This window comes from Vicugna pacos, chromosome 23 (assembly GCF_048564905.1).
Source record: "Vicugna pacos chromosome 23, VicPac4, whole genome shotgun sequence".
Taxonomy (NCBI): Eukaryota; Metazoa; Chordata; class Mammalia; order Artiodactyla; family Camelidae; genus Vicugna; species Vicugna pacos.
The window spans coordinates 20,041,461-20,053,926 of record NC_133009.1 but is presented as its reverse complement, the minus strand read 5'-3'; the positions used below and the strand labels follow the sequence as shown (position 1 = coordinate 20,053,926).

At 41.6% G+C, this 12,466-nt stretch overlaps 1 protein-coding gene across 3 annotated transcripts in view; it reads left to right on the top strand.

Moving 5' to 3' along the window:
• Positions 1–12,466, top strand: part of SMYD3 (SET and MYND domain containing 3) — a 550,148-nt gene that overhangs the window by 389,222 nt on the left and 148,460 nt on the right. The gene's annotated exons all lie outside the window — the stretch shown is intronic.

Sequence of the window (12,466 nt, the reverse complement as noted above, 5' to 3'; positions counted from 1 at the left end):
CATATACATATATATATATTCGTTTTCATATTCTTTTTCATTATGAGTTACTATAAGATATTGAATATAGTTCTCTGTGCTATACAGTAGAAACTTGTTGTTTAACTATTTTATATATAGTAGTTAATATCTGGCTTAGACCCAGAAGTAGCTCCCCAAGCTTTCATTTACATTCCATTGGAGAGAACTCAGCCATGTGGTCGAGCCTGGCCCAGGCACTGGGAAGGTGCCTGGAAAGTTAGTTCAGTCCTGAGCCTGGGAGCCGGGGGGGAACAGAAGTTCCTGCAGCTTAGGCACTATTCTGTGTCTTTTGCAGATGAGAAAATTGAACTTTGAGAGGTTAACCTGATTGACCTGAAATCCCCAGATTGTTAAGTAGGAGGGGGCAGATCCTAACTCTGTTGTTAGATCTAAGATCTGTGTTGTTCTCACTGCCCTATCGCCATGGTTCACCTTGTCCTTGTCGTCAACCTTTTGAAGTTGACAGCGAGCTTCACATACGATCATTTGCTTATGGCTTCAGAAGCACGTGTCCAATCACCAGTCATATCTAGCCAGCCAGCGTGCCCAGGACCTAGTAGTGGAATGAAAGTGCAGCATAATCCTGATGAAGCAAAATCTGATTTCCTTGACCTCTGCCTTCAGGAGGTAGAAGTGAGGACAGGAAAGCAATCCAGTATCAGGGACTTACTAAGACATTCTGGGACATGGCCTGGGGTCAGAATGCATTGCGATCCGTGCCCCCTGCTCACTTGGTTCAGTGGAAGCGAGGGGTTAGCGGTGCCTCGAGACACAGCAAGGCCAGCTGTCACCAGGGCAGGAGGTTCGGTGATTGCAAGGGACCATGCGGAGAAGGACAGCACAAAGCTCCCTTCAGCTGGGCTTTGGCGTTTGAGTCTCTTTTAGTCACTTACCAGCCATGTCACCTTGGACAGGTTTCTTCATCTTCCTAAACTTGAGATTTCTCCCCTGCAAAGTGGGGTTGATTAAACCTCCTTCGCAGCATTGTGTTAAGTGTTGCAGATCCTGTAAGCCCAGGGCCGACCACAAAGCAGCTTCAGGTTTTCCCTCAGGAAAAGGATCACACAGTCTAATAGACGAGCGTGTGTGTTCTGTAAGAGATTGTGTGAACTGCAGTTGTGCAATAGTCCGTTAGGGTGCAGCTAGGTCTTCAGATGAAACACTGACATTTTTAGATGCTGTTTTGATAGTCCTTATGATAAATGTCAGCAAAATAATACTTTTTAGAGACACTCGGTTTTTGCACACACTTTGAGAGGTAATAAAATCTCCCATTAATGCTAATGGCATTCTAGGGGAGTGAAGACTTGGTGGTGTGACAGAAAGTAAGTCACCTTGCTCTTCTCTGGATGTAATCTGAATTTAAAACCACACAGAGGAATGCTCTTGGTATTTACTCAGGGATTTGCGTGTGCCTTTGAGAGCTACCATTTGTCTCCAGCAGAGGAGTCCATACTCCTGGCCCTCTCCCCCAACTACCCCGCACCCCCGACAGTTCAGATTTCCTCAAAACCCTTTGCCCTTTGGAGAGTTGTATGCTATTAAGTAAATGAACGGAGTGTATTTCTGGGTTCGCACTGACGGATTTACAGCAGGATGGCAAATTCAGCACGGGAAACAGGGTCGGGCAGACACCCTCCCTGGCTGAGGCCACTCGGCTGATTCAGACAAGAGCGCTTTGCTTGTGTTTTTTTCCCCAGTATAGTAGAGCGGTCCTGGCTGAGGCCTTGAAGGCGTGTGTGCTGTAAGCGCAGGCAGAATACTATCTCCATCACTTTTGTTAGAAGTGGTTGTAGTTGTTATGTTGCTAATGATGATCGTGTTTCTACTGGCTAACTTTTGCTATGTTCCTGCTACTGAATAGTCATTAATTATTATTATTTTTAATTTTTTTATTGAAGTACAGTCAGTTACAATGTCAGTCTCTGGTGTACAGCACAATGTCCCAGTCATGCATATACATACATGTTTTCTTTGATAAACTTTTCCTGTTTTTCTTTTCTTTTTTCTTTGTGTGTGTGCTTTTTTAATTTTGGGGGAGAGAATTAGATCTATTTATTTTTCAAGGAAGTACTGGGAATTGACCAGGCCTCATGCATGCTAAGTGTGCACTCCTCCTGAGCTACACTATACCCTCTCCCCATTTTCATATTCTTTTTCATTGAAGGTTATTACAAGATATTGAATATAGTTCCCTGTCTTACACAGAAGAAACTCCTTTTTATTAATTAATTACCGAGATGTATTTTCACAGTGACCTTATGTTACCTTTGATTCATCTGAGGCTCTCAGTTTCTTAGTTGAAATAAGAAATCCTGCCATTATTTTTATTTTATTTTGCCTCCCCTTCTGACTTAAAGAAAAGAACTCACAGGGACTTCTATTTGTGAGAAAAGAGAGTGGTCCTTTTAAATACTACTACCGGGGTCATACATCGTTAACTGAGAAAACAGTCAGAATAGTGTGCTTTTCGGAGGTTGCTTTCACAGGACACAGTAGCAATCCCTGACGTCTGGAAGTCTCAGAGTTTTGTAATGTAGACTATTAGGAGCTTCTCTCGTGATCAGGGGCAAGAAGAGGGAACATTTCCTCAACAGTCTGGGGAGACACCTTCCACCAGCACTTGGAACTAAGTCCCCATTAGTGACAAGCATGAGAAAGAGACCTGAAAAGGCCAAAGTTTACTACACAGGAGGGACAGGGGCAGCACAGAATTAGTCATTGGAATACGGGAAATTTGTGTTCTGTCTCCCGTCTACACCTGTGACATAGATACCATCATGTCCCTTTTATAGGGGAGAAAACTTTGTTTCAGAAAGGTTGAATAACTCAAACAGGGTCACGAGATTAGAGGACTTCATGAGCAGATGTCAGAGCCAGGGATAAACCCACATGTATCTGACTTCAAAGTCCATACCTTCTGCTTTGCCTGGTTTGTATAGCACATGTCGGGAACAGAATTTATTTGGCCTCAAACCTCTTTGACCCTCTGCTTTGGATAGTGTCCTTTTCACTGTAATGCAAATTCTGAATCATTTCGTTGAAAGGTTCTAACCGTTCCTTCTTAAAAAAGGAGTCGGGGCCTTGAAGGATGGTCACCATTTCAATTGTCTGATAAAGGGCATTTCATAGGCAAAGGCACAGAGGTGAGAGAGTTGAGGGCTTAGTCTGGGAATGAGGAGTGATTCAATTTGAGGAGATCTGAGTGTATCAGTAGGGGAGGGTTTTATGTGACGAGACTGTGGAAACCTAGGCCAGGAGCTGGTAAGCAGAGGGAGGCTATTTTTGAAGGGAGGATTAAAGTGCTCAGAGCTGTGTTCTAAGATCCTTCTGACAGCGGTGTGTAGATTGGAGTAGTGTTGAAATAAACTGAGGGAGAAGTAACATTATCCACAGAAGCTGCTAGAGAGCTAGAGAAATCTGGTTTTTCATTTACTGACTTCAGGAAACATGAACTTTGTTGCAGATCTCTCCCAGAGGTGTGAGTAAGTACTGGCACTATGCTGGTCAGGGATGCAACGTTGAGGGGAGGTTGAGGAACACCTTTAAGCCACAAGGTAGATCCTTAAAAATTAAGTATTTCCTGCAAGTGGTGCATGAGCAGATGAAAATAGGAGAACATTAATTCCTGCCATTCTTCCTGCCTGTTAACACCAAACATTGCATTGAAATTTGATTTCTTCTATGGCTGTTTGGGTAAATTAGTCACAAATGGAGTTATTCAAGGAATGGTGCACTTATGTTGCATTTAATGCTGTGCCATTACCATTCTGTTTAGGTCTTTGATTTCTGTTGCTTTAATTAAGAATAAGTTCTTGAGTTATGCTGCCCCTGATTTGAGGGCCCCAGGCTGTCTGTGTCACACAGTAAGCCCCCGAGTGGTGAGCCCTCCAGGTGAACCAAGTCTATGGTACAGACGCTTCAGTCTTTATGGCTCAACACACATCGTAGTAGGTACATACAGATACCAGATGTGGTCACAGGCCAACCTTCTTTGCTTCTCAGACAGAAATGATTTGCAATACAGCAGATTTTCAGGGACAAGCCCAGGTTTCCATAGATGCCCCTGTGCTATGGACTTTTCTCAGACAACTTGTTCATAATCACTCAACAGGCATTGATCACCAGCTACGTGCCTGGCATTACCTTAGGAGCCGATGGAGGAAGTGCCACATGTGGAAATGGTGCTTGGAATTTTGAACTTCTTTCCAGTCCATTTATCTGGCAACTTGCTCATAATTTTCAAAACAGATAAACAATAGACTTTCAGAAACATCCAGTCATATTTGAAATGAGTATATTCTTAACAGACAATGAGATATGTAAAAAGCTGTAATAATGGAGAGATTATAGTACTAGAATATCATATAAGAATAAGAGTTATGATGGGGTAAAGTCTTTCTTCTGTCAGAAGTCAGCCATCACCCAATAGTGACAAGGAGAATGAAGACCAGAATTGATGAGACCAGGGGTCATCTGTAACGTTGATCCACCAACAACGAAGACAGAAACCCCCTGGAGAACGGATTGCTGCATTAACAGGGCAGAACTCGGTGAGCCCTAGGTGCTTACAGCAGTGGCTCAAAGAGAAACAAGCTGATGTCCTGCAGAATCCTGGGAAGGCTCAGCAATTAAAGAAGCTGGGTACCAAGGAGGATGGGCTGATGTGGGGAGCTTGACACAGAAGGAGCGTCTGAGAGGCTGTACAAGCACCTCCCCCTACACCCTGCAAGCAGGGGTGGTGCGCCCTCGTGTGCACGGTTAGTGTCTGGAGCGAGGCCAGTGGAGGGTGAGGGTGAGGAGGAAAGAGGGTTGTTCGATATCTGAAAGTCTTTCTCCCCAAGCGTCAGGTCTTTAGCAGCTGAATTAAAGCTCTCCATTGATTAAAACAGAATTAAAAAAAAATCTATGCCTAGAAAAAAGACTGGAAGAAAATATTCCATTATTAGTCCCAGTTAGAAAACTCTTGGTGATTTTTCTTTTTTCCTCTTTTTTTTCCTCACATTTTACTTAATACATATATATATATTATTTTCATGCTAAAAATAGCTACATAATGCAGAAAAATAATAATTGCGATGAAGAAAAATGATTACCAAGGTTTAGTGAATATGCTCCTAGAAATCTTTTTTTTTTTAACAAACTTTATGTTTTAGAGCAGTTTTAGGTTCACAGCAAAATTGCACAGAAAGTATAGAGGATTCCCATATATCCCTGACCCCACACAAGCACAGCTTCCCCCACTTTGACATGCCGACCACAGCGGTGCATTTGTTACAGTCAGTGAACCCACGTGGACACATTGTCAGGGTTCACTCTTGGTGTTGTACAGTCTTTGGGTTTGAACAGATGAATAATAACATGTGTCCACCATTATAGTATCACACAGAGTAGATTCACTGCACTAAAAACACTCTGTGCTCTGTCCATTCATCCTTCCCTCCTCGTTAACACTGAGGTTTTTTTTTTACTGTCTCCATAGTTTTGCCTTTCCCATAATGTCATGGAGTTGGAATCATACAGTATGTTGCCTTTTCAAATCAGCTTCATCACTTGGTAAATAATATGTATTTCTCTTTCCCCCATGTCTTTCATGGCTTGATAGCTCATTTCTTTTTTTAGCACTGAATGTTTTATTGTATGGAGGTACCATGGTTTATTTATCCCTTCACCTACTGAAAGACATCTTGGTTGCTTCCAGGTTTTGGCAGTTATGAATAAAGCTGCATTTTACATGATTCTGATTTCCCTTTTTTCTTAGCATATCAATTATATGTCTTTTAAAACTTTTTTTTAGTGATTGCTTTAGAGTTTGCAGTCTACATTTACAACTAATCCAAGTGCACTTTCAAATAACTCCATACCACTTCATGGGTAGTGTGAGTACCTTATAATAATAACCTAATCCTGATTTCTACTTCCTGTCCTCTGTATAATTGCTCATTCGTATCATTTATATATATAAACATACATAATTGAATACACTGTTGCTATTATTATTTTGGACAAACTTTGGTTTGCCAGATCGATTAAAATAAGAAAAATGAAAGTTTTTAATTTTACCTTCACTTATTCTTTCTTCAGTGCACTTCTTTTCTTTATGAAGATCTAAGTTTCTGACCTACATCATTTTTCTTTTCTCAAAAGAACTCTCTTAACATTTCTTTCAAGACAGGTCTCCTGGAAACAAATTCACTCAATATTTGTTTGTCTGAGAAAGGCTATATTTCTCCTTCACTTCAATTTTGAAGGATAATTTCACAGGGTACAGAATTTTAGGTTGGTGATTTTTTTCCTCTCACTATCTTAAATTCTTGCTTGCATGGTTTCTGAGAAGTCAGATGAATCCTTACCTTTGTTCCTCTATAGATAAGGTTTTTTTTTCCTTCTAGTTCTTTCAGGATTTTTTTCTTTATCTTTGATTTTATGAAGTTTAAATAGGATATGTTCAAGTGTAGTTTTTTGTTTGTTTGTTTGGCATTCATCCTGCTTGGTGCTCTTTGAGCTTCCTGAAGCTGTGATTTGGTGTCTGACGTTAATTTGGGGGAAATTCTTAGTCATTATTGCTTCAAGTATTGCTTCTATTTCTTTCTCTCTTCTCCTTCTGCTGTTCCCATTATACATATGTTACACCATTTATAGTTACCCCACAGCTCTTGGATATTCTGTTCTATCATCTTTTAGTCTTTTTTTCTCTTTGCTTTTCCATTTCGGAAGTTTCTGTTGTCACATCCTCAAGTTCAGGGATTTTTTTTTTTCTTACCTGTGTCCATCAGAGGCACTCTTCATTTTTGTTACATTTTTTTCATCCCTAGCAATCTTCTTTGATTCTTAGTATTTCCACCTCTCGGCTTACATTATCCATCTGTTCCTGCATGTTTTCAACTTTTCCCATTAAAGTCCTTGGTGTATTAATCAGTATTTTTAAGTTCCCGGTCTGATCGTTCCAGCATTGCTACCATACCTGTTTCTGGTTCTGATGCTTGTTCAGTCTGTTCAACCTGTGTTTTTTGCTTTTTATTATGTCTTGTAATTTTACATTGAAGGGTGGACATGATGTAGTTGGTAAGAGGAGCCACTGTAAATAGGCTTTTTAGTAATAAGTAATGTGCCAGGGACTGGAGGCATTCTCCAGCCCCATGGTTAGGTCTCAGTCTTTGGTGAGCATGTGACCCAGGCTGTGGACTTCACCACATAAGGCTTCTGTCTTATCCCTCCTCTTAGGCGGGACAAGATGGCTAAAGTATTCAGTCAAGGTGGAGTTGGGTATTCCTCTTCGCCTGGGTCATTCAGGCTCTGATAAAACCCCAGCAGGGTCCATCCTGATAAACAGTTTCTCCCAAGGCCAAGCCTTGTAAAGAACAGAATTCTGTGGTGTTTTTCAAAATGATTCCTTTTCCCCTTTCTCTGCCAGAAGTATGAAAGGATTTTTCTCCAGTGTTCACTGTGAGCTCTTGGAGGTAAAACTCACAGAAGTGTGGGGGCCCTTGTCATCGGAGCCCCAGGAGGTTTTCAGTCTCGGGTTTGTCCACTCTGAGCCTCTGGCAGTTTGTCGGTTACAGTTGAGGTTTTCTTGTACCCACACTGGTTCTGTGGAAGGTTCTGCTTCCTGTAAGTTATGATTCTCTGCATCTGTCTCTCCAGTTTTGGGGGCAGCATTCTGCCCTATGATCTCACTTTTCTGACAGTGTTAAGACGAATTGTTGATTTTTCCTTTGTTCAGCTTTTTACTTGTGGTAAGGATAGAGTGGTGACCTCTAAGCTCCTTCCATGCTGGGCCGGAAACTAGAAGTCTCATCCTGTTTTTAGAACAGGGCTTTGGACATTTTTATTTTCCTGAACACAATGCCAGCAGCAGGAACTGCATAGTAACCCAGTGGTTTCTAGTTTTATAAGAGCTTGTAAAGAAGGACCTCATGTCTTACCAATAAGCTCCGTTGGACCCTTTTACAGTTCAAGTAATACCCCAATTTCTGGCAAGATCTGAAACTATAACTGTTGGGTTTTGTCACGTATTTAAAATATACCAGAAGTAAGCCCATGAGAGGTGTTATCATATATTAAGAGCTACTGTGATTTTTCCTCTATGGATGTTTCTGGAAACACAGTGAAAACATAGAGATGATTGGTTTTGCAGCTGTTGAGGTCAAACCTGGGCCCACCATTTTGTGTCTCTGTTTTCTCTTTAGTGTTCAGCACAGCCAACATGCAGGGTTCTGTTTCTCCTTCCCTCCACCTCATCTGACTGACATGTTGAGAGGAGCCTGGCAAGGCTGCCTGGCAACTGAAGTGAAAGCCATATGGCTCGTTCAGTCAGAAAGGATGCTCAGGAATAAAATAACCATGTGGACGGCCCTGCATAAAGTCCTCAATCACGGAGGCACTGAACATCAGAGGGGGTGTAGTGGTCACCTAGCGCTTCCCCTGGTCTCACAGTTCTGGAATCAGCATTGGCAAAATTCTGTCTCTGCAACATCCAGATTCTCTGATCATTTCCTGTATAGTCACCTTGCAAGATAAGTCATAAAATGAGAGGAAGGCACCTGAAGCAGTGAGAAATTAAGTCACTTACTTAAAGCTCCAAGGGTAGTGGTGAAAACCAGAACAAGAAGTGAGATTTGTTACTTGCAGACTTTGAATTTCACTGTGTAGTCAGTGGTTTTGAAGCATAGTTTTTCTCTACCACCCACTCTGTCTTCAGACAAGTGCTGGGAAATCTCATAAGTAAAGTAGGTGCGAAAAAGCTACCGGTCCACGTGGGAGGCTGTGGTGTGTGGTGGAGTGTTTAGGAGTGAGACTCCAAAGCCACCCTGCCTGGGCCTCATCTGTAAGATGAGGATAGCTGTGCTGCTGCCGGGGGTGTCTGGGAAGAGCACGTGGAAGGGTGCCCAGCTGTGGCCGACAGCAGCTCAGCCAGTCTTTCCTTTGTTCATGCAGAAGTTTTTGTCAAGCACCTTAGTGTATTCTAGGCCCTGTTCTAAACACAAGGTTATGTCAGTGAAGAAAGCAGACAGAAATGCTGGCTTTCCTGGAGCTTGCATTCTCATCATAAAGATTAACTGTAGTAGAATGAGTGTAGGAGGCACGAGACATCTCCTAATTCTACTGCCTCTCTCTCGTTGGCGCTAAGGGTTCCTGAGGGCATGGTGTGAAATCCACTGCAACAGGTCGTGCATCTCACCAGCCAGAACATTGTTCAGAGCTAGAGTGGGGGGAAAAAAAGTGGAATTATATGGCAGCGTTTAAATTTTCCATGACTGATGTAAACTCTTCCAGAAACATCAGGTAGGAGAGAAGAATGGATGAAGCCTGTGGTTGATGGTCCGGGTTACAGAGCCTGTTGTTGACTTGCCTGCTTTTCCCTCCTTAGCCGTCTTGAATGCTCACGGCTGGGTCTTACTTTGTGTCCAGACAAGCTGATACAGCAGGGTGAAAGGATGAGGAGAAAGTTTAGATCCAAAATGCTGACAAGATAAAAGTGCATCCTCTGAAGACTCACTCCCCTGAGAAAAAGAAGTTATTGCCCAGGTATCTTCTTGTAGACAGCTGATGGGAAAGTGGAAAACTCAAGAAAATTATTTGGTTGAAAATTGTGTTCTCAGAAATTAGGGTTGACTGTTTATATCAGATGAATGAGCACATGCAGCTCTATGGAGAAGCCTGTGAAACTTCTGTGTTGTAGTGCCTGAGAAAAAATTGAGTAGATAATGAACCCTATTCTGTGATTATCTTGTTTTTTTCAGGTACCTACAAACGCTTAAACCTTATCTGTTTCTGACTTCCCTCAGTAATTTTCAAAGACATCTGGTAACATTTCACCAAAGTGAGTTGATTTTGAGGGAGAAAGAGGTTAGTTTTTTTGTTGGTTTTTTTACTGTTGCCATTTTAAGGGTCTAAATACTACAGAGAAGATCTTTGACATTCAATGGAATATGTCCCAAGACAGTTAAACATTTCCAAATGTAAAAATGCCATATAGCATGCAATTCTCCCTTTCTCTCTCCCTGAAAAACATAAAGTGTAATTGAAAATGCTTTTTTGAAACATTAAGTAATAGATATATAATGATTCCATAAATTCAGAATTAAAGCAATTAATAAAGCTAATTTCTGGCCATTCTTTAGACTGATTTACTAACACTATCGGTTGGTTTTAAAGTCAGGATTGTTTTCAGGCACAAAAAAGTTTTTGCCATTTTATCCCAGTTTCTGCTTTCATTTCAAAAAGCTAAGAATAACAAAGCCTATGAATCAGTCATTAGGTAATGGACCTTTTCCCGTGGACATCACCCTTACAGCAAGGAGTATTCAAATATCTTTCTGAATAAAATGACACACAAACGATCACCTATCTTGTACCTTCAGCATCAAGCATAGTCAAATATGCAAGTGTAAAATCTGTGAATACTAAATGTCTACTGTAGTGCAGCTGATTGAATTTTGTAAGTCAATACCAGTTTCCCTTTGGACTTGGATTTTACCTGCATTCATTTGTTGTATTAATTTTTTTCCACAAAAGTCATCCTATCCAAGGCACTCAAATAAAATGTGTAGATTTTACTCAGTGTTTTCTCTGCATATCATACCTTATTGTTTAGAAAAAGGAGGCTTGAGGCAGAGAAAAAAGCATTGATGCAAGACAGATGGGCACTGGTATGTCGTATAGGAACACAGTAAATGATGGGAAAACAAACAGGAAATCTTTCTTCGAGTAAGAAGGCGTTTTAGAGGCCATCCAGTTGGTCCCCTCTACCCAACTCTCTTTTCACCTTTGATTTTATAAATGGGGAAGCAGATGAAATGATGTATCTCCCTGCAGTCACACAGTGGAGTCAGGACCAGGACCAGGTTTTCTGACTCCTGTGTCTGTGTTCTTATTATCGTGGCACAGTAGCTTCTGAGATGTTGGCTCATCTTCATCAGAGAACTTTGGTCAGGAGCCATCTGGAACCATAGACCATCCAAGCTGGAGAGGGCATGTTAACTTATCTGCACCATTCCTCACTTGGTGCTAGGAGATCTTTACCGTCCCTGATGATTATTATCTGTTCATGAGATGGACCAGCTCAGTTTTTAAAGATTTTCTATATTGGGATGCCAGTTATACTGACTCATTTGTCCCAGTTTTCTTCCTTGATGTATCAGTCACCGTACTGTATGCTAGTGATCCAAAGTGGAATAAAGTGTGATTCCTCTCCTCCAGAAGTAACTTTATAGCTTAGTAGGGGAAACCAACCAGTAATGAGCAGTTGTGGTCCAGTGGGATAACTACTCAGGAGGGTATGGACTTTACTGTGCAGGAAAAGTATTTAAATCAGACTGGAACCAGGTGACGAAAGCTTCCTGGAGGAGGTGACCGTTAGGCTGGATTTTTGGAGTAGGACATAGATGAAGAAAGAAGAAGGGACATTTCAGACAAAGGAAAGAGCCTGCAGACAGACACGGCGGCATTCTCAGCACATCACTCTGGAGGACAGCATGATGTTCTGCATGGCTGGAGGAAGTGAGATTTATGGCAAGTGACTGGAGAGAAGGAGAGGAAAGAAGTCAGGAGCCACAGTGTCCACATCGAGCGTGGTTGTATTGTCGGAATGGTATTTTATGGCCTTCAGCCCTTAAGGTGCCTTCACATTTAACTTGTTTTTTTGGAGCATGAGAATCAGAAAACTCTGAATTAAAATCTTGATACCAATATTAGGCCTTTCTAAGTGTTAGTCTCCTCATCTGTAAATGAGGGCCATAGGAACTTCTCCCAACTTTGGTGGAGATACAAGGATGTGTGAACACAGCTCGTTGCAGTGCCTGGTAACTGGCTCACTGTCACCATTAAACATCCCGGTGTCCCTTCTTTTCCTAAAGTCTCTGTAATAATTACATCCAGAGCCCCTACCTTGGCTGTTATGAACTCCGACATCAGACTGGCTTTTTTTTTTTTTTTCCTTTTTTTGCAAGGATTCTGTCACTTTAACCTAACCACACAGTTCTACATTTTGGAGTGAAATTAAGTCCAGAGTAAGGATTTCCTTTATTACTTCTTAAGGCTTGAGGGAGAAAGTAATTAGAAAGGTAAGTTACAACTTTTCCAGATACGCTGCTGTCAGCAGGCTAATTAGAGGGTTTGGTGATGAGGATATCTGGAAGAGACAGACAGGAAGGTCAGGGAAGCTGTTGGATTTGATTGAAGTATGTGGCGCAGACAGTATTTATATGACAGATACATTTTGTTTGAAGAAGGATTTTGAACCTACTCAATATAGTAGCAGCACATCTGGAGCAGAGGGTGTGCGTTAGCTCCAGCACGTGTAAGAAATACAGCAACCCTAGGAAAGATCCAGCATGTACCATAAAGAGTTGAATTATTTGCAGTGAAATGGTAGCTCAAATTAGAAAGGAAAACGCTTGCCTGGAGACAAGTTGAAGTTAAAGAATAAGGACTGGCCACCTTC